Source organism: Cibotium barometz, chromosome 4, assembly GCF_041138505.1.
Source record: "Cibotium barometz isolate CiBa-2024 chromosome 4, ASM4113850v1, whole genome shotgun sequence".
Lineage (NCBI taxonomy): Eukaryota > Viridiplantae > Streptophyta > Polypodiopsida > Cyatheales > Cibotiaceae > Cibotium > Cibotium barometz.
In genome coordinates this window covers 16731847-16755664 of record NC_141049.1, presented here as the reverse complement: position 1 = coordinate 16755664, position 23818 = coordinate 16731847, and the positions used below count along the sequence as shown (strand labels likewise).

The 23818-nt window shown below is 39.6% G+C and overlaps 1 long non-coding RNA gene across 1 annotated transcript; it reads right to left on the bottom strand.

The window, feature by feature from the left end:
* Positions 1 to 19687: 19687 nt before the first annotated feature.
* LOC147638969 (uncharacterized) lies at positions 19688 to 22638 on the bottom strand. Its single transcript, XR_015263381.1, has 3 exons — positions 22575 to 22638; positions 22393 to 22455; positions 19688 to 19923 (listed from the first exon to the last, which is right to left on the bottom strand). It is a non-coding gene; the product is annotated as an uncharacterized LOC147638969 (long non-coding RNA).
* Between the last annotated feature and the right edge of the window lie 1180 nt (positions 22639 to 23818).

The window sequence follows — 23818 nt, the reverse complement described above, 5'->3', positions numbered from 1 at the left end:
CTTCCTCCCCGTAACCCGTCGCTGTATCATAATCAACACAATTTGTAAGATTAAAACAATCATAGAATCAATGAATTAAGTAAACAATCAAATAAAGTGGCAGGATACTTACGAACTCTGCCTCCCATGACTCGACGCCGCCAGATCCGAAATGCGAAGATCCAACGGTCTCCATCTGGATCCGTCGTGCCTCCACATGCTGCCTGCTCTTCACGCCACCCTCTGCTCGTTTCTTTGCCTCCTTCCACTCGCGTTTGTGCGCAGTTGGCAGGTTTCTCGGCAGGATAGCCACCCGCAGCTACATTTAGCCGGTCATCGTACGCGAGTTTTTTAAGGTGAGATCTTTTATTACTTAAGATCTCCCTTATTCGCGTCCTTCCCCATACATCCGAGAATGTAGCATGTGGGGGATTGGGGTACCGACTATGTACAGCCTCTATCACCTCCCCAACTAATCGGCTATTTTGATCTTTAAATTTAATAAAACAATTTCTATATGAGTTTGATACTACCCCACGCATGTACTCCATTACCTTCCTCCCCCTCGCATCCATCACTATCCCGCCCCTATCCGTCACATCATAGCAAACCACTCTCTCCATCTCTCTCATCTCCTCCTCTTCCAAACTGTCTCCTCTAACTCTTCTCCCTCTATCTCCTCTCTCACCGCGTGCCCTACTACCTCCCCCACCTCCCCCACCAAAGCACCCGCCGCATCCTCCACTCCCACTCTTCCTACTGCTGCGGGTGGAGTCACGACTGGGGGATTGTCTTCGTGACGGTGGCTGTGAGCCCTGACGTGACGGTGGCTCTGAGGGAGCACGTGATGGTGGCTGTGAGGGTGTACGTGAGTGTGTCTGGGACGAGGTATATCTCCTCGGTGGACGTGGAAGAGGAGAAGCTGCATGCCGTCTCGTCGGACTCGGAGGAATAGACGGCACTGGAGTGCCCTGGATACTCGCGGTAGGGGTATAGACACCAGGCAGGGAAGGAGGGGGATGGGCATACATATACTCTGTAAGCTCAACCGGACCAGGTTGGCGCCCAAAGTGATTCATCATCTCCATCAACCAATTGCTGTACGCAAATGGATCGGATGAAGAACCTGGAATATCCATAAAGAACCTGCAACAAACATCTTCATGTACATCATGGGCTGTCTCTTGACTCACACAAATATCATCATTCAAGTCAGTTGCCTGCAAATCATGAAATCTGAAACGCCGCAGTTTTCTGTCTGCAGAAACGCGTGTATACACCCGTCCACAAACGCGTGTATATTCGCGTGAAAGAACTCTGCAGACAGGTTACACGCGCTTCTACACGCGTTCGTACACGCGACCTGCGAAAAAATTTTCTCGAAAAGACCGACCCCCCGACAAAGACAGAATGTCCTTATAAAAGGACCAGCCATTGTCGCCCCTGTCAGGATGCAGTAACCCAATCGTGTGCAAAAAGACAAACCCAAAGAGCAAAGAGCAAAGTAAACAAATCTGACAAAAGAGACAAGGCACAGGACAAAGTGACTCACCTCTGAAAAAGTGAGTCTTCTCTGCTCCTTCTCTGCTCCCTCCTTCTCCCGTGTGTGTGCTCCTTTCTCTGCTCCCTCCTTGCTGTTGGAAGAGGCGAAAACAGGCGAAAATGCATGCACTGTTGATTTCTTAGTTCAAAATCTATATTTGGGGAAGGCGGGCTATTTTTAGTTTAAACATACCGCCGCGTTTATATTCGCGTTTATAAACGCAGGTATATTCGCGTGTATGTGACTTTAGCTGCGTTGATACACGCGTTTTGTAGAAATTAGCCGCGTGAATACACGCGATTTTTAGGAAGTAGCCGCGTTAATACACGCAATTTTTAGGAGATAGCCGCGTCAATACACGCGATTTTGTGCTTTCATTAAAAACATATAATGATTTTGTGTTTTCTGATTTGTACACAGGATGTCATCAACCTCTTCAAGCAGTTCTGGGAAAGATGAGACAATGCGTCATCGTAATCGCGATGTGTGGTTGGGACAACGGATCAAATGTATGTGTAATCGATGTCAAGGATGCATTGTACGAGCACGTCGAATTACCTTGAATCACATCTCCATGTATGGAGAATGGAATCAAACAGGTTTAGAGGTGAGTAGATGTAAATTGATGGTATTCAAATGACTCATGGTATCCAAATTAAATTAATAGAGTTGTAACATATAATTTGATAAATTGAAGCAGGATGCAGTACCACACCCTAACATGGTACCCTACGCGCGACGAGAGCACGTAAAGCGTCGACGAGATGATGCTGGAGCTTCGGGATCTATTGTCAGAGATGAGTGGGAAAGGGACGACAATAGCCCTGCACCCCACGAAGTTGTGGAAGAGGAGGTGCTTGATGATATGGTGCAGAATCTTTTTAAGGATGATCCCAAAGGTATGGACGACGATGATATGGAACAAGAGCATCTTTATAAGGCTTCATCGACACCGGTGTTTGAAGGGTGCACATTCTCAGTTTTACGTGCTTCACTTGAACTACTTAATATACAAACAGTTTATGGATGGAGCAATGCAAGTCTTGATGCATTGTTGAAGTAAGCATTCTAACTTACAAATTTGAATTAGTGGTTTAAGGTTTAGGATTTAAGACTAATTATAATTGATGATATTGGATGCAGGCTATTATCAAACATGCTTCCAAAGGAAAATAGACTACCCACCTCAAGAGACATAGCGAGGCGCTATGTGACATCTCTTGGAGGACTGGATTATGATAAAATACATGCATGCATCAATGATTGCATTCTCTTTCGTGGGACGCATAAGGAGGCTCTACATTGTCCCACTTGTGGTGAAGCAAGGTATAGAACATATATGAAGAGTTTTGATGTACCTCGTAAAGTCTTGCGACACTTTCCTATAATTCCTCGCATCAAACACATGTTCAAGTGCAAATCCATAGCAAAGCTCATGTCATGGCATTCCTCACATCGATCGGATGATGGCATGTGGAGAATTCCCGCAGACACTCCTGCTTGGAAGCATATTGAAGATGAGTGGTCCAGCTTTAAAACAGAGCCCAGAAACTTGAGACTTGGCCTGGGTATGGATGGAGTGAATCCATTTGGTTTCAAAAGCACCGCATACAGCGTGTGGCCAGTTGTGTTGGTGAATTACAACCTTCCACCACGAGAGGTGGGTGGGCACGTTCGTCTTCCGCCTGCACCATGGATTATATCAAAGAAAGAGGAGAAGCAGGTAAAGCAGGCCATCACCACTTTGCGTACTCCCACTGGATGCATGAGATCATTGAAGGGAGCCTTTACAACCACTAAGAAAAGAGGCGTTGAGCAACTATATGGGTTGAAGTCCCACGATTGGCACAAGATGCTTCAAGTAAGTGTTTTCCAAGTCTTGTACGTACGTTGAAATTAAATTTTGTAATGCCATAAACCATAAATGTGCTCTTATGTGCGTAGTTTATACTACCTACTAGCATCGACCATTGTGCAAATAAGAGTTTGAAAAAATGTATTTATAAGATGGGCGAGCTTGTGAGGTATGTAAAACCCATGCTCAGATCACCCTTCATTATACCTTGCAAAATGAACGTGCATGAGGTATAACGTACTATTTATTTATTTTTCAGATATGTTAGTTCCAAAGCAATTGATCCAGCCACGTTGGATGATGCGCGTGTTATGGCAGTGGAGGTGGTTTGTTTGGTAGAGGAGACTTTTCCGCGAACCATTCTCACAAGTCAACTACATCTCATTGTGCATTTAGTGGACGAAATTGCTTTATGTGGTACTGTGCATGCACGTTGGATGTTCTTCCTAGAGCGCTTCATGAAGACCTTAAAAGACTTTGTGAGGCAAAGTGCAAGGCCGAAGGAAGCATGGCCGAGGGTTGGTTGATACAAGAGTCTCTTGTATATATTTCAGAATTTCTTGGTCAGGTGGATAGCTCTTTGCCACGACTATGGAGCAATGAAGAGGACTTGAGGATGACCTCTATTGTGCCTCAAGGAAAAGGACAGAGTAAAGTAATTGACAGAACATTGATTGATGATCTCAATTTCACTTGTATCCTTAATAGTGATGTGATGAGCAGATGGGTTACAAGATATGAGGATGCAAAGACAAAAAGGCAAGCAGAAAGAGCTCTCTTTCGGAGGCAACATGGCTCTCGGAAGGCGTACCCTAAGCATCTAGCAACACTTCCGAATGATATCCATGTTGATTGGTTGCATGAGGAAATGGAGAGAGCACAGAGCGACGAGGGGCTGCATATCACGGCGGAAGAATGGGAGTATGTACGAGGATGCATGTCAAAGGTACATAGAACTAATGTTTTGCATTAGTTGTAAGTGATTTGCTTTTAATATTTATTCACATTGCTTACACAAATATTGCTTCTATTTTGGTCCAGTGCACTATGTTCAATGCTATATAGTGTGAAGGCAAGCATTTTCGAACACAAAGAATTGATGAAAAGAGAAATACACAAGATTGCGGTGTCATTAGTAGCTTTGAGGGAGCTAATGGAAAAATGGATGATTATTGTGGCATAATCCAAGACATATTTAGGCTTGACTTTCGTCGCTTCTTTGTGTATGTTTTGGATGTCAAATGGCAAATGAACGTGGTGGAAAAAGGGCCTGATGCAACGATAAAACGCCATGCAAGTGGATATGTAACTATTGACTCTACAAAGTTCTGGCAAACAAAGAAAGATAGGCTCGTATTGCCACAACAATGTGAGCAGGTATGCATTTTTTTACTAATGTGTTTCATGTACATATATATCTAAGCTCGCGTACCCCTTGACTTTTGATATGCTAATTAATTACTGTACTGTGTGTATTTGAGTAGGTTATCTATCTACCAATGGTGCATGACATCAAATGGTGGTACGTCATCCCTATTGCACCACGTTCCAAAGTGATGTATAATACATTCACTGATATGGAGCATATGGAGGATGTAACAAGCCGCAATGAAGATGACGTCGAACATGCCATTGAAGATGTTGTGATCGATGATCAAGAAATAAGAGATGATCATGATAATGAGGATGAGCATGCCATTTCTCATGATCATGAGAATGACCCTACCATTGAGGATGATGGTGATGTTGATGAGGATGATCAGGACATCGATACCATTATCAATGGAGTACAGAATATCGATAGTGGAATAAATTTAATCGTAGCCTTACCAATTGATCAAATGGATATTGATGTTGATCGTTTGGCAAGGATGGATCTTATTGAAGATGAGATCGAACCCTAACCAATCCGTCACTGTATGTTCTAAATTGATGACATTTCTATCATCTCATATGCATGATTTATTTTTGAATATATTTCATTGTTGTAAATGCATGTAGTGGGATTGTGTAATGATGTATACTGTAATGTACTATGAGATGGTTTAAGGAAAATAGTTTTAATTTTGTAAAGGAATTCAGTTTTTTTTCAGTTTTTCTCTGCCATGCGTGTATTAATCCGTGTATAGTAGCGTTTATTTATCCGTGTATAATAGCGAGTATTATCCCGTGAATATTATCGTGTATTTATGCGTGTATTACAGCGTGTATATAAACGCGTTTATACACGCATTGATAAATGCAAATATACACGCGAACTTAAATGCTAAAATACACGCGCCCGATTCTATTCAAATACAAGCGCGACCATACACGCGTTCGTAATTTATCGCGTGTATGAAACGCGTGTATGGCAGCATTGTCTTGTAGTGTTAGGTGGTCTGGGCTTTGGTGGCCAACCTTACAAATGGATGCCGAAGAATATGTGAAACGTTGTGACGATTGTCAAAGGGCCAAACCTCCCATCACAAAGGATAATATGCCATTGCGGCCTATGCTAAGCACACGTGCTTTTGTAAAATGGGGTATTGATTTTGTCGGTCCCATTAAACCTCCAGCTCGTCACACGCATGCGGAATATATTATAGTCGCAACTGACTATTTGACCAAATGGGTTGAGGCAAAGGCAACAGTCAAAAATGATGCCAGAACCACAGCCAAGTTCTTGTATGAGTACGTGTTTACACGCTATGGCTTACCTATTGAGATCGTTAGTGATCAAGGTGTACACTTTGTAAATGAAGTCATAGAATTTTTGCTTCAAGAATTTATGGTAATTCACAAGCGTTCTGCACCCTATCATCCCAAGACCAATGGACAAGCCGAGAGTACTAACAAGATTCTCTGCACAGCACTCACAAAGATTGTTGAGGGACATAGGATTGATTGGGAGCAAAAGTTGCACTCAGTTCTTTGGGCATATAGGACAGCCTATAAAACATCTGTGGGCACAACCCCATTTGAACTTGCTTTTGGGTTAGATGCAATTCTTCCCATTGAATTTCTTGTACCTACTCTACGAGTAGCTAAACAATTGGATTGGACTGGTCATGAGCTTTCACAACGCGTTGACGAATTGGAAAAGCTTGATGAGACCCGCTTATTGGCGGTAATGGGTATGTATGCTGAGAAGAGGAGACAAAAGCAATGGTACGATAGAAATGTAACAACTGGCCGATTCAAAAAAGGAGACCTCAAAAAACGTGGCCTAGGACCGTTTGTGATTAATGAGCTTACTCCAAGTGGTGCAGTGCGTTTAGAGACACTAGACGGTGAGCAAATGCCTAACTTCATTAATGGAAGTCGTCTCAAGAAATACAATGAACCATTAACTGAAGCCATGCTTCAACAGATGCATGCTGCACAAACACGGAAAGAAGCACTTGACCTACTTAAATGTCAGGCTCAAGAGGAGGCTAAAGCTAGAGTTGCAAAAGCCAAGGAGCGTCGCAAAGCTTCTATGTTAGCCATACAGTTGGCTACTGATGAGCCATATGTCGAACCATTCAATATTCAAGTGTGCCTTCATCTTCATGAGACTACCTACTTTGTCTCTGCCTTAATTGACTCTGGTGCAGATTATAATATTCTCTCGTTTGACACCTGGATAGCCTTGGGTCAACCACCACTTGTGCAAATTCCTGTGGACCTACGAAGCTTCTCAGGGGAAGATAACCCTATAGAGGGAAAATGTGTCATTATGATGACCATTCAGGATCACCAGATGTCAATGCCCTTTTATGTGGCACGTAAGTCCAAGGCAGTAGTAGAGGTTGTTCTCGGTAGATCGTGGTTAAGTGCTACCAATTGCTCATTAGATTGGAAGAACAGACAATACAAGTTGCAAATTGATTCTGATTGCATCTTGGGATCTGCTACACCACGAGGTTTATCGTGTCAAAAGGGTGATGTTTCTACCTTACAAAACCCACTTTCAAAATCTGCTCTTGAAGCTCCAAAACAAATGATGTGGATAATTGATGAGTACTCAAGTGAGGGCCATGGCTGGCATGTTCCAACTACTCTAGTTGCTGCTCAAAGAAGGCCAGGCAAGAAGGAATTATCAATGTGGCTACCCAAAGATGCGTACAAACTTGTACCATCTAGTCCAGTTGCTAAGCCTCTTAAGAAGCATATCATTTCCAAGCCTAAGCCTCGGATTGTTACTCGATGGGTCCCAAAACATGTTCTTAAAGCACAAGGCTATTATGAGGGTGCAACAGCAATTTGGCTTCCAAAATGCCATGCTTTGCTAGGGGTAACAGAGTGTTTCAGAAAGATTCCAAAAGCCACCCTTGATTTTCCATATCAGTGGGTGCAAAAGAAATCAACACAAACTCTTCAAGAAAGGAAAGGTGGCTGTGATAGCACCTACAAAACTACTTGTGTTGATCTTCCTAAAACATGTTTTGAAACACCGGTTGTCCGGATTTCTCCTTGTTACACAATTCAACCATCAACTTGTGTACCTACGACGACAAGTCCAAATGAGTCTCATTTGAGCATAGATTCTAGCATTTCAATGCCTAAATCCTCTTATCTTGCTCAAATTCCAAGACAATTGCTAAAGTTTCCACCTCTTAAAAAGGATATACCAAAAACCAAAGATAAGGCATTAACACTACAATTAAAGCTCTTTGGTAAATCAATGTTTGAATAATGTAGTTCCTTATGCCTTTAGAAGATGTGTTCTCTTTGAGATAATCTTGTTTTTGATTGGAATTGTCATGATGGATATGAGTGTTCTAAATTTCATTGTTCTACGTCCAGATAACTCCTGATGGATATTTGGCGAGATACATGTCCACCATGCATTGACCCCGATAGTACTCGACCTGATCATCGCGGGGGTTATAGTGCTCCTCCGTTTCAAACACATTCTAGGTATTTCTATGCTCCCTTAGGTGAAAATTGCTGTGGGCATCACTTTGTCACGTTATTCTATCAACAGCATCACCCATTTCCACATTGGCAAGAGTGTGCACGGCTTGTATTAGGAGAAGCTTCACATATTTGTTGGATATGCCGCTCTTACTTTAGATGATATGGCACGGGCTTAATGAAGAAAATTGTGGGAATTACACTCCAACGCCATAATCTTCTTAATGTGAGAATACCAGAGAGAGGACCAAATCAACGTAGATTACCTGAGGAGGTTCAAGCACAACAATGGAGGGATACAAGCTTAAATGACTTGCAACCACCGATCTTGCAAGCCCTCCTTCCCCAAGCCTCAACATGTCAATATTGGATCAATATGAGTACCTATATTGCGCAGTTCCAAAATCGAAACTGTCTGATTAACCTTCCCATAGAACCAATGCCATATTTTAGTGAGGAAGCACTCCTTCCTCTACCACCTTCTCCAGAGGCCGGTTTTTGTGAGGGGTTGTCCCTGCATCCTGAGAGGAAATTGATACCATCTTTCCAGCAGACGAGGACACGGATCCACCACCAACGCAAGGGTAAGCTCAACGACTCCACAATAAGATCGACAAGCCAGGGCACTTTTATCCCACTGGGTTTTTCCCCTCAGCTATATTCGGTGTTTGGCACCAAAGGAAAATTTTATTCTTTTCTTTTCTTTTCTTGTTTGTTAATAAAAATTTTACAGAGATCTTCGCTAAAACAAGAGCATAAAACACGCCCCAATAGTCCACCTATCGTGCACACAAATTAGGAAGGGGGGAGACATGCTACGCCTACAAAGATCAAGGAGGAGCAATCTGCACATATTCAGCAATGCATCAATGCAAACGAACAACATCAACAGGGCACTACAACAGGTGTATTCAAATCTTAATCTTTATTTCTTTATGTGCTCTTATCTTTCGAATATATGGTTTGCATGTTCACACAATGTTGGCTGGTTTAAGTTTTTGATTAGTTGTTAAAATATGGTGAGTGAATTCTAGACTCTTAGAAGACTTAGTAAAAGATATTTCTATCTAAAGACAGTGTAGGATATACCAAGGGAGTATGCTAAGTTCTTATGCTTTCAGGGTATAATAGTTATCCCTAGTGGCAGCTACCTCTTAGATATGAGCAAGGTGCTAGGAGTAATAAAAATTATACCCTTTAAAAAAATATATATATATATATGTACAAAATAAATTGAGACATGACGTGTCTACAGCCATGTGGAATTCTTGGTAGGACCTGGGGTTGTCTTAGCACCTTGGGGCCGATGCCTTGGTTTCCATGGGGTGAACACTGATGTGTAAAAGCTTCAGAAAAAGACCTTTGAGGAATCTATCGCCTTGATAGATGTTGGTAGGACTTTGGGGTACACTATGGGCCCTCGAGATCGATGCCCTCATCTTCAAGGGGTACTCCTTATGTCATAAAAGAAAGAAAAAGGGTCTATCGCCCTTGAGATACTTAGCGGTCTTTAGATTCTCTTGGCAGAGGTCTCTTGGCCATTGCTTGGGTCTCTTTGGGATAGAACCTTAATCTTTATCACCTTCTACACACACATAAAAAAAAAAAAAAAAGAGAGTTCCAATCACCTTTGCTTATATTTAGGAGTAGGTTTGCCACTTAGGAATAACTTACATACTTGTAGGACATTGAGACTGCGGACATAACCGGCGGTGTACAAAGCACACTTGCCTTTGCATAGCACTATCTACCACTTAAGTCTCACTTTGACTAGTCTTTACTCACCTATTTTAGTACTCATTAAAACTTTAATCAGCCTTGCACTTGTATGCTCACGTGTGAAATTATCATTGCTGGCTTTTCTTTTCTTTTCTTTTCTTTTTCTCAATAAAAGACTTTACTTGTATCCATTGTTTTTGTGTTGCAGCTCTTGCTACTACCGCGCTCGAGGACGTGCGCAAAATAGGAAGGGGGGAGTGTTGCATGACGAATGAAGATCAATACAAGGATGCAACAAAAAAGACACTTAGGGCTCTTGAAAAGAGTTCCAAGTTGTAGATGAATGTGGGAGAGGGCTTGACAATAATCCCACATGGGAACTTTTGGGAGTTCTAGAATTTTTGTATAAAAGGTGGCCCATTTGAGAGCTAGAGAGGACTCTTTGGTCATTTGGTTGAGAGGCTCATAGAGAGAGCTTGCTCCATAGCTCCTTCTCATGTGCTCTCCCAAGGCTCTCCATCTCCATTCTTGCTTCAATCTTGTACTCTCTATTCTCTACATTTTCAATGATATGAGGTTTTGATCTACATACTTGCTAATCTAGATTTCTTAATGATGTTTTGATTTGTGAGTTGTAGAGTGCTTGTGATGAAGCTTGTGCATGAAATAATGTGTAGTTGAGGCTTGTGTGATAGCTCTTTGCATAAGTTGCATTTTTATGCTTAAGTGTAGCCTAATCTTGATGCTTTGATTATGTAAGATTGATTGCTTGAGTGTTGAAGAAGGATTGAGTAGGACTAGAAGTCATTAGTGTGTGGTTAACTCATCTTCTCCCATTCGGGATAGCCTCTATGCGCTAACCGGGTTGCATTCACGGATTGACAAAGTGTGTGGGTTGGAGTGTAGCCTCCGCTATGCTATGATGCCCCAAACAGTTGCCTCTCCCCGCAGAAGCTGCAGGCGGGTATAGACAGTTTTTTTGGTACTATTCACTAAAACAATCATAACTTTGTGCTCGCTTCTCTGTCTTTTATGAAACTTATATCAAAATATTCATTTCTTCAATATCTATCCACCACCATTGATGTTTTCAGTACTCTATTGTGAGCAGCACAAAAAAAGTTATAGATATCTTATCAAAGGAGACTGTGTATTTGGGACAATTTTGACACTTCTGACTAAAGCAGTCATGACTTTGTGCTCGCTTCTCTGTTTTTTAATGAAAATTATATCAACTTTTTTTTAATATCTATCCATTGATGTTTTCAATGCTTTTTTTGAGCAGCATAGAAAAAGTTATGGCTGTCTGATCAGAGCAGACTGTGTATTTTGGACAGTTTTGACACTTCTCATTGAAACAATCATAACTTTGTGTTCGCTTCTCCGAATTTTATGAAACTTATATCAAAATATTTGTTTTTTCAAGATCTATCCATTGATGTTTTTAAGACTTTGTGTTGAGTAGGAAAGAGAAAGTTTTAGCTATCTAATTAGAGGAGATTATTCACTTTGGGAAGTTTTATTGGTTTCTTTCTTTCTTAAAAAAATGATGTGGCCCAACCATCCGATCCGTCCAAATGAGTCGTATCAATATACCCCTTTCACTTCAATTCTCATAGTATTGAGACGAAAGATTTTCTTCTAGGAAATACTTGCCCTCACTTTTGGAGCTGATCACTCAAATTAATGCTTCCCCAGAGCCTTTCCTATTTCCCCTTCTGGACTATAATCTCACCTTCGATGTGTATGTATTTGTTTTGATCTAGGGAGATAGAGGGTGAGAGTTTGTTCATGTTGCTTTCTTTGACACTGAGACCACCTCTCCTTCTTCAACCTTTGGGTTTGAAATGTGACCAAAGTTAAACCCCCAACTTTGTGTCACAGTAAACCTCTACATTTTTCACTCATCAATTAGTTTTTTCCTCACTTTTCATTTCTAAGTTTTTGTCCCTTGAATACTTTTTTTCAGGGACCAGTACCAAACCTTGAGGATAACACTGATGATTAGGAGCTATGTACAGGAGTCGAGCCTCAGTGGCGTACTTTTTATTGGTTGTATGCCTCTTTTTGTCGACTCCATTATGAGCTATGTAAATTGTTTTACTTAATAGAAATTATCGTTTCATGACTTCTCAATACAAAATATGGATGTAATTTGGAACAGTGGTATATAGGTACACCCAACTGTAGGACTGCACTTGGGTGTACCATTTTTAAAAAAAAAAAAACTGACATCCGTTGATATAAGCATCGACATAATTGTTGAAATATTCGTCAAAATATGCTTCAAAAAAAGTGTAACTGAAATGAGCGTCTTAAATTGTGTCATTGTAATTCCTTGAAATAAGAGTCAAAATAGGCATCAAAAAATACAGTTATTTTTTACATTTATTTTGACTTTTTATGGATAGTTATTTCGACTAATATATCGACGGTATAATATCGATGCATTTTCTGACGTGCATATCAACGCTTTTGAGGATTTTCTCTATGTTCAAAATCGTAAAAAAAAGCGCTGGAAATCAATGTCTGTCATAGTGTTAGTGTATGTATTCATATTTAGTTTTTTAATTATTTTTTTTTTTGCCTAATATAGATATCTTATACTGGTTCGAATAGTGATGGGTCACCATTAATTGGAGGTCAAGAGTGGTTGTGAAGAAGAATCACTTATTCATGTGCAAGATGCAAGAATGTTTGTGTATGTGAACGATGAGTGACATTGAAGCATGTTAGAAAATGGGGATCATTTGAACTAATGCCAACCAACATGATGATGCAAGCCAATTCCTCGTTTAGTATATAAACTTATGAGATGATATGTATACTCATAATTTGCCATATGTAATGTTGACTATAATTTTTAAATATGGTTCATTAGGATGAGGACTAGGGCATGGACATTTTTGCACAAGTACTACACAATATGCCTCATTATTCTATCATTGGGGGGAATTTGAGGAGGGAGTACAAGCATCGTAAGGAGAGCTTGGAAAGTGGAGCATGTTCAGTACATTTGCATGATTTCCTCCACATGAGATAGAGGAAGAGGATGTCATGGAGGAGCTTTTCACTCATGTTTTTCAAAGAAAGGGTGAGGAAGAGACACCTAACTTTGGAACACATGAAAGAGAGGATGTGCTACACAAGGAGGTTAACCCACCATTGTATGAGGGTGCAAAGTACTCAACTTTGCGGGCATGCTTGGAAATCCTCAACTTACAAACAACATATGGATAGAGCAATAATAGTGTGAATAGCCCACTTTGATTATCAAAGAAGATGCTCCCAAAGAATAATTAAATGCCTACAAGAAGAAGTGATGCCCACAAATACTTTGCAAACTTGTTATGTACTACACTCAAAATTATGGATGTCATAATGATTGTGTATTATTTAGGGGTGCCTTTGCCAATGTCATGAAATGTCTAATTTGTGGAGTGGATCATTATAGGAAGGATTTACAGGGTGTAAAAAGTTCACAAAAGGTACCGAGGCACTTTCCTTTTATACCTCGCATTAAACATATGTTCTGGTGTCAATCCATTGTTGAGTTAATGGCATGGCATGTGAACCATCGTTCAACCGCTGGCATGATGATGATTCCCCCTAACTCACTGGCTTGGGCTCACATTGAGGATGAATGGCTAGAGTTCAAAGATGAGCCCCATAATTTACGGCTCGGATTGGGTATGGATGGGGTGAACCCATTTGGATTGAGGTCTATATCATGGTCCACATGGCCCATTGTTGTTGTGAATTCCAATATTCCTCCATGGTTGTCCATCAAGAAGAGTCATTTGATGCTTGTGCTTCTTGTTCCCGGGAAGCAAACAAGGTAAAGAATATGCATGTATACCTTGAGCCCTTGATTGTTGAGCTCGAGAAATTATGGAGAGGCATAAGGGTGTATGATGTTTCTCATCCAATTTCATGTTGCAATGCAATGATCAAGGGTATCTTGATGACAACTGCAAGATATAATGCATGTCCAATTTGTGGTCCATGACTTATATCCAAACAAGCACGTGCACTAAAGAAAGTGGTGTATGATGAACATCATAGATTTCTTCCTCCAAACCATCCTAATTATTCTCCGTAAGAGGTTTTTCTGATTGTTATGAGAGGTGCAGAGTGGGAAGACATGTGGCATTCACCTCCTACAATGCCATTGGAGGGAAGGTGGAGAGATGAAGACTGGGAACGAGAGATGGAGGGTGACTCTAATCACAGCACCCGTGGGCATGAAAAGATACTTAATCTTCTATCATCTACCGTACTAGACAAAGTTAAGAATAAATCATAATTTGGATCCAATGCATATTTTTAAGAATGTGGCATCAATGACTTGGAAACATCTAATTGGTAAAGAAGACACCCATGCAAAAAGGGATGACCTAAAGGATATCGGACGCATAGAAAATACATGGACAAGGGTAGTCAATGACAAGGTAGTTTTACTAAAGGTGCCATGGAGGCTAAAAAGGCATAAGAAAAAGAATGTCAAGAATCAAGATTCATCTTTTTGTACACCAACCGGTGTAATGTACTCATTAAAGGGTGCATTTACAATAACAAAGAAGAAGGGTGAGCATCAATCGTATGGTCTCAAGTCACATGATTGGCAAAAGATGATGCAAGTACGTACATAACTATATCTCTTTTTTGGGCACTCCTCAGTTTATATTGTGTGGACTCTAACTTGATCTTTTATTGTTTTCAAAAATTGATTTCATTAGTTCATACTTCTAATATCAATTGGTGGGTGTAGAGAAGAGAAATCTCGGAATGCCATCTATAAATTAGGTGGACTCGCAAGGTGAGTTCCAATCAAAACTATAGATTTGTGCTTTTGGTATAACATACAACATTAAAATTATCTATTTGTCTTAAATTTATCATTTCTTTCTTTGTTGAATAGGTGGATAGTGTCAAAGGAGACTCATTTAGATTCCATTAAGAAGGCTCGAGTTCAGTCAATTGAGGTGGTGTGTATGATTGAAGAAAGCTTTCCAAGAGGCATACTCACAACTCAATTACACCTTCTAGAACATTTGGTGGATGAGGTGTCTTTATGTGGTGTTATTCATAGCCGATGGATGTTCTTTCTTGAATGCTTCATGAAAACCTTGAAGGGATTTGTGAGGCAGAGGGCAGGGCCAGAAGGAAGTGTGATGGTTGGTGCAAGAATCCCTCATAAATATCTCATAATATTTGAAACAAATTTATCCATCTATGCCTAGAATCGTGCATAACAATGAGGATGAACGAATAATGTCACATGAAAAAGGACGCATTCAAAAGATGGATGAGTCCATGCACAAAAAGGTCATTGCATTTTGTCTTCTTAACACTTCTATGCTGGAAAAGTGGCTTGAAAAATATGAAGATGCAAGAAAGATAAGGATAGAGGAGAGAAGAGCATTTAAGAGATCAACACAAAGGCACATGGTATACCTACCCAACCTAAAGGCTCTTCCAAAGGATTGCAATATTGAATGGCTTAGAGATTCCCTAGAGCAAACCGAAAGGATGGGACAGGAGATTTCAAGAGAAGAATGGGAGAGGAGATTTCAAGAGAAGAATGGGAGTATGCAAGGGGACGCGATTACCATGTAAGTAAAGATGTTTTAATATTTAACCAAAATATATTGTATTTTTCTAAGATGTATAATGTTGAATACTAAATTGTTTACATATAAGCTATATTTAAGATTTTTGATTGGTTTGAAGTTTAAAGTGCATAATGCAATGTGGTCAGAAGGTCAACATTTTCACACTCAACGTGTGGACTCCAAGAGAATCACATATGATTGTGGTGTAATGGCAAGTTTTGACCAAGATAGTCGAGCTAGTGGAAGAGGTAATAATATTATAGCGGAGAAACTTGAATATTGTTGAACAAGAGAAGAATGGGAGTATGCAAGGGGATGCGACTACCATGTAAGTAAAGATGTTTTAATATTGAACTAACATATACTGTATTTTGGTAGGATATATAATGTTGAATACTATTAAGCTATATTTAAGATTTTTCATTGGTTTGCAGTATAAAGTGCATAATTTTATGTGGTCAGAAGGTCAACCTCAACGTGTGGACTCCAAGAGAATCACATATGATTGTGGTGTAATGGCAAGTTTTGATTAAGATAGTTGAGCTAGTAGAAGAGATAATAATATTATAGCAGAGAAACTTGAATATTGTTGAACAATACAAGACATCTTGTAGATTGGATTTAGAGCTTTCAAAGTGTTCATCTTTGATGTTAAGTGGTTCAAAGTGGTCAAGAAGCATCCAAGCAGGTTTTTTGAAATTGACTCAACTAAATTATGGAAAGATTCAAGAGATACATACATTTTACCACAACATTGTAAATAGGTTTACACTTGATTTTCAATTTTGATGAATCTATAGATAAAAAGAAGGCATTATAATTTTCTTGTAGATATTTTATGGTTCTTCTTTTTAGGTTGTGTTTTATCTCGATCAAAGAGATCCTAATTGGTGGTGTGTAATACAAGTTGCTCCTTGATCTAGACATATATTTCAAGATCAAGATGTTGAAGAAGAAATGCATGGTGGAGAATTAATGGAAGATGCAACTAACAGTCAATATGACCCCCATGAGGACCATGATGAAAATACCTCTACATCTTCTTTAACAAGTAGTGGAATAGGACTTTGTATTGATATTGGAGCCATCGAAATGATGGATTTAGATATAGACTAATTGACATGCATGGATTTATTAAAAGGTAGATTTGATGATGGTAATAATTAAATATATATCATCATAATATATGTACACATTGACTGGTTTATAATGATTTGATGATTTTGTTGTTTCATTTTAAAAAGAGTTAGATGTTTGTCAATATTTTTTATTTTTATTTAGTTTAAGTTTTTATTTCCACTCCAGTTGTACATTCTATTTTTTTTACAGCATCGTTGAGGGACGTTTATAACAGTGCTTATAGCAACGTTTTTAGAGTCCCACCTAGCGGCGCTTATCGAGGAGTTTATTTAGCAGTTTTAGTGGTGCTAATAGTGACGCTTATAATAGCGTAATGTAAAATGTCACTGATGATTGCTTCTCTTGTAGTGCATGCATGAAAATATTATGTGAGTATATCAACAATACCATTGTTAAAAAAATCAACAATATCATTGTTAAAAAAATCAATCCTCTCTAGGTAAGTGGTTGGCAAAGAGGTTGGATCTCATCATCGTTATGAATACTAGTGCCTAGAATATATCTCCTTTGTCATGTTCTTGTCCCTCTTTAGGAGTCGAATTCAGATCTAGTGTGTTGTCATTGGTCTCTTGCACAACTACAAATGTTGTCCCTAAGTTGATTGGCACCAATTTAGTGCTACATTTTAAAGCTGAATGTATAAAAAATTCATATCTTTTGAGACCTCTATCTCCCAACAATAAGATGTAGAATGAAAAATTATATATATATACTACAACATAACTTTTGCACATCGTCTCGACTGTTCACAATCTCACGAAGGTTATGGCAAGTGGACTATAAGAGATTTGTGCAAAAGTAGATTTTTAGCTCACAAGATTTTGATTAGTGTTTGCTATAGCTCTATGGAAGATAATTTGGATGATCCCAAAGGTCAACTTCTGGTGGAAGCAATATGACACAACTTTAGAAGAGCCCATCTTTATTTAATTGGCTAGATTTAGCTCTAGAAGCTTGCTGAGTAAAGCACTAAATTTTATCCTTGAAAAGGTTCTAATAAATAATTTTTACTTGGGAGATAAAAGATACTAGCTATTACCCTTCAAACATTAGGGAAAATTCAGACTCCAAATGGGCCCTTTTAGAGCCCTTAAAAAAAATATAAGGCCAGCCAATGAGGTACTTGGATTCTAGATCCATGTAAGATGGATCTTTTTTATCAAAGTGGGATCCATAAATTTAAGCTCGAATAAGAGGAATAAAATATAGTAGCATAAAGCTCAAAAAATAGAAGAATGCTACACCTACAAACTTCAAAAACAACGTATGTCAGAAGGAATCTTAGGAAAAGAGGCCAGATTGATTGAAAATTATTCTAGAGACTAGAAGAAACTCAAGTTCTAGTTGTGTTTTTTAAAAAACAAAAATATTTTCTTTTTCTCCACAATTTGAACTTTGTTCTTTTCGTTGCCTGCATCTCCTATGCGTCACTCATTTCTATCATATCTGGTTCATCTTTTCTTCTTCTCTTAACCTCTTTTTTCTTTCATCTTAATAGTCGCATAAACTTCTTTAAGCTATATTTGCTAATCATGATTTATTTATTATTTAATTTTGTTTATTTGTTATGGAGCCTTCCTGACCATGATGTCATTTGTGAAAACTTACACGGTTATTAGTCAGCTCGACAACAAGGAAAACTGAGTGCAAGTATGGTTCACAATTATATTTTGAAGTTTTTTTTAGTTATTTAGTTTGTTAATCCCATCGAAATGGTGTGATAATTTTATGTTCTCCCTCTGTAGATGAGCTCGACGAGAAAACATGTATATGTAACATTGAAAATATAGAGCTTTTCAACAACTAGAAGGATTCTAATGGCACCTGGATCCCTCGACGGTTCAAGAAGTTAGACTAACAATGAGACCGAGCACTTCAGGAGCATTAAAGGTAAAACCAAAGACATTTTGGTGATCTTAACAAGCATTGGAAAGGTATGTTCTTGGAGTTCTACATGCATCCAAATGGTGCAATAGAGGTCCTTGTGCAACATGTTTATATGCACAAGGACATAATGCTACATCACCACATGATGAAAGTACAAGATCTAAGACAAATAGTAAGATTCATAAAAGTAGTATTAAGGAGGAAAGGGTTCTAGAGTCTGCAAGCTATCAGCCTTAGGTGTGTAAAGCTAAGGAGGAAAGGATTCCAAATTCAACCTGTTGCTATGAGACTTAGAGTACAGTTGAGTCTTGGTGTGATTTGGGTTTTTTTAGGGACTAGAGATACTAGAGGACACTCGAAGGGTTCAGGACTGATTCGGGATGGTTGGGTCAAAATCCAATCACAACAGGTGAGTAGGGGGGACTACTGACAGGTTTTGTGAGGTTCAGGGGAAAATTGTTGAAGTTCGAGGAACTTTGAGGAAGTTTGGAGAACATTCTTCCAATTGGGGTCAGTAACAGTCGAGATCCAAACATTATATAGTCAAAATTGGTCACAACCAAGTGTCAGTTGGGGGTGTTTTGAAGGTTTGGGAGAGAAGATCAAAGTTGTCGCAGGTTAGAACTCACATAGAGGATATCTGGAGGATTCATATGAGTCAGTTTGGGGTGTGAATAGGTGTCCGGCGGCATCACTAGTTGAAGGGCTAAGGATAGATGCAGAGTTGATTGATGCCCTTGCTCTGCTGGGATTTTAGTGTTTTGTAATTTTGATCCCTTTACATTTTATTCTTGTGTGTTTGCTGGTGGTGTTATAGAGGCCATCACCAAGCTACCTCATAACGCGGTTACCCAGCACAGCGGGTACAACCATGCAAATAATGGCACTTATAGCTGAGCTATAGTAGCACCTATAGCCTCATACATAGCCAGGCTATCAGCACATCACTTATAGCCATGCATAGCTGGGTGTGGCTATAGTTGTGCCCTTACTACAAAAAATCACATAATTTAAACTTTTTTTAAGACAAGCACTTAAAAACACCAAAAAATGCTTAAAACACAAATAAAAAAGTAAAACAACAATGTCATGGTTTTTATTACTTGCAAATTATATACAAAGTTGCAAAATAAATAAAGTGTTGATGTCCCAAAATTGAAAAAAGATGAAGGCACTAATTGAATTAATTCATTGTGGTGCATCTTTATGTTTATCTTCATCTTCATCTTCACCCACATCTTCACCATGTGCACCATCAACTTTATCATCACCATCACTTCAGCATCCTCGTCATCCTCATCATCCTAAGTTAAATAGTGATACAATGCAAACATGTTAGCCCACAAGAGAAACAAGTTGGGTGATAATTAAATATCAAGTTTAGAGATGCACCAAGTTTCCCTATCAAGCTTATTGGATATCTATTTCAGTGACCACTCAATGGATTTTGAGCCACTCCCAAGTGTCCACTTTGTTGTGCTTGCAGTACCTATTCTACCCAGATGTTGGGAGGTAACTTGCTACCATGTCTTACATACAACAAATTTTAACGTGCATGAGATATCAAAATCACGACAACACATGAGGTAAACTTAGTGAAAAATGGCAAATAGAAAACTTACAAATCACGCAAGCTAGCCTGCCTTTCCTCTAGATCCATACTTTGTCATACCCATACTTCAATAGTTGACTCACATGTGCTACCTTTTATTGATGCTGTTGAGTACCCTCCCTCTCTCCGTTCTTCACCTTCTTCTAGTCCTTAATGGTATAGTTTTGGTACACATTTGTTTTCCCTCTTTAGAGCACCTCCTTGTGTGCGAGATCTCCTATTATTGAGGATCTTTATAATGAGATTTCTTGCCCAGTCTCATCAAAAAAACATGTTCTGAAAATCGTGCATGCATTGAACTACATACATGAAATCTTTGTCTTTTTGTTCTCCCCCTGGTTTGAAGGCATCTTTATATGTTTGGTTGACTAAATGACGGAAGGTTTAATAGACCCTCTATCCCGTGTCATCCATATAAGGCCCACCCTCCTCATCTAGGGTATAGTAAATCATCCCAACCTCCCCAGGCACGTAGCTTGTCATCAGAGGCAAAGGTGACCGTCGTGCACCTCCTCTCCCAAGGCATCCACCACATCCACCTCCCCCACTACTGGCTCTCAGAAGCCCTTGAGTTATCACCACCTAAGTGGCATCATGCGAATGCCACTATGGCACTGTTGGTGGATGGGATAGTAGTGCGCTCAGCACTAGGAGGAGCCAAAGGGCCTAGAGTAGGGAAAGTGGAAGTATAAGGGGTAGGCAAACTAGAAGTGATAGGGGTTGGCAAGGTGGTGGGAAGCATGGATGTGGGTGATTGTGGGATAGGTGACATGTCAGGCACATAACATGAAGGAGGTAATCCCGAGCGACTCAATTGTGCTCAGACCTGTACATAGAGTTGAGGTGGATTCAATCCACTTGTGCCTCTAACACATGCTACAAATCTGGGTCATCTATGGGTATGGGCTCACCACTAGAGGATGCCCCTTCATAAATCTGATCTTGGTTTGATGGTGATGAACCCCATGATGGCCACATCTATATACAAAAAAACATTACATAAACACATAAAAACATAGCTCACATAGAGCATACATTACATAAAAACTTATGCATAAAGCCTTAATGCATAGAACTCATGCATAAAGCTTGATGCATAAGGCTTTTGCATAGAGCCTCATTCATAGAGCTCATGCATAAGGTCTCATGCGTAGAGCTTATGCATAGAGTCTCATGCATAGATCCTATGCATATAAGCCTATGCATGACACCTTAAACACATAAAAACATAGCTCACTAGAGCATACATTACATAAAAAGCTCAGACCTAAAGATTTAATGCTTAGACCTCATGCATAGAGCTTAATGCAAAAGTCTTTTGCATAGACCACCATGCATAGAGCTCATGCATAGAAGGCTTATGAATAAGGTCTCATGCATAGAGCTCTTGAATAAGGTTTATGCATAGAGCTTATATACATAGAGCCTCATGCAGAGAAGCCTTTGCATGAAGCCTTTGCATAGATCTCTTGAATAAGGTTTATGCATAGAGCTTATATACATAGAGCCTCATGCATAGATCTCATGCAGAGAAGCCTATGCATGAAGCCTTTGCATAGACCTCATGCATCGACCACCATGCATAGAAGGCTCATGTATAAGGTATCATGTATAGAGCCTATGCATCGAGTGTCATGCATAAGATCTATGTAGAGAGCTTCTATGTATAGAGCCTCATGTATAAGGTCTCATGCATAGAGCCTATGCATAGAAGCCTATGCATGAAGCCTTTGCATAGACCTCATGCTTAAACCACTATGTATAGAGCTCATGCATAAGATCTCATGTATATGCATAGAGCCTCATGCATAAGGTCTATGCATAGAGCCTATGCATAGTGATTCTATGCATAGAGCCTCATGCATAAGATCTCATGCATGAGATAGAGCCTATGCATGAAGCCTTAAACACATAAAAACATAGCTCACGTGCATAGAGCTTCATGCATAGAGCTTAATGCATAGAATCTAATGCATAGAATCTAATGCATAGAGTCTAAATCATAGAGCTTAATGATCATGCATAGAGCCTCATGCACGAAGCTCATGTATGAATAAGATCTCATGCATGCATGAGGCCTAGAGGCAAAACATATGCAAGAAAAATAATCCCTCGCACTTGAAGGTGCAAAAATAACAAAGAGCAAGGTCAAGAGGCTTACGTTTTATGCTTTGTGAGAAGGGCGTATACGCGGTTAATATTCTTTGGAGAAGAAACCCTAAACCTAGGCACAAAAAGAAATAAGATAAGCAAAGTTTATATATATAAAAAACTATTAATACAACTAATTAAGCATTCAAGAGAGAAAACAAGCACACAAGAGAGCAAGGTAAATGGGGTTACCTCTTATGCTTGTGAGAATGGCTTGTACACAGTTGGTCTTCTTTAGATAATAAACCCTAAACCTAGCCACAAAAAACATTAAGATAAGAAACGTTTTTATTTATAAAAAAACTATTAATATAACTAGTTAAGCATTCAAGAGAGAATACAAGTATACAAGAGAGAAAGCAAGCATACAAGAGAATAAAGCAACAAAATATTAAAGAGAAACAATCATACGAGAGAAGAAAATAAAAAGATACAAGAGAAGCAAGCAACAACTGGTAAATCTCAAACCCTAGATTAGTGCACTTTAAAAAAAAAAAGATTAAAGAAAACAAAGAAGATAGACTACAACAGAATGAGGGTGTAGTAGCGAAAATAGTAGCACTTTTATAACTATAAGAGTATGAAGATGTTGGGCCTATTTTGCTCCTAGAAACACTGCTATTTTTGCCGCAACAGGTTCGTTGCTTAGCATTGAAAATAGTAGCGAAATAACGTTGCTGAGAGCAGTGAAAAAGCACTGCTATAATAGTGCTGCTGTGAGCAGCAAAATAACGCTCCTGAGTAGCAAAAAAAAGCTGTTGAGCAACGAAAATAAACCTGTAAAAAAAAAGTTGGGGATAACTGGGGAGTTCTCACAGAACTTTCGAGTCTACCCCCAGCTTTAAAGAAACTTGTCTCCGAGCTTCATTAGCTTTATGAAGCTACCCGCCCCCGCAGGCCTAGGTAGCACCCGGCATGGTGGGTGCTCCCAGTGCATGTTGGTAGTTACCAATGGTGGATGCCGCTAGCTCTCGATACTTGACGGTAGTTATCGACATGCATTAGAAGCTACCGGCATGCGTAGGTAGTACCCGCTATGCAGTGGGTGCTCCCAGTGCATACAGGTAGTTCCCAGTGCATATCGATAGTTATGTATACATCGCCTAGGTAGCACTCGACATGCATGGGTGCTCCCGGTCCATGTCCGTGTAGCTCGTGGTGTATGTTGGTAGTCACCGGCATACATTAGAAGCTACCCACATACTTATGTAGTACTTGGTATGCGCAATGAGAGATCTCGGTGTGTGTCGGTAGTTACCGACATGTATTAGAAGCTACCGGCATGCCTAGGTAGCACCCGGCATGCATTGGGTGCTCTGAGTGCATGCCCGTAACTATCGGCATACTTAGGTAGTACTTGGTATAGTTAGGTAGCTACCGACATACTTAGGTAGCTACCGGATATACCAAGGTAGCTATCAGTGCATGTCAAAAGC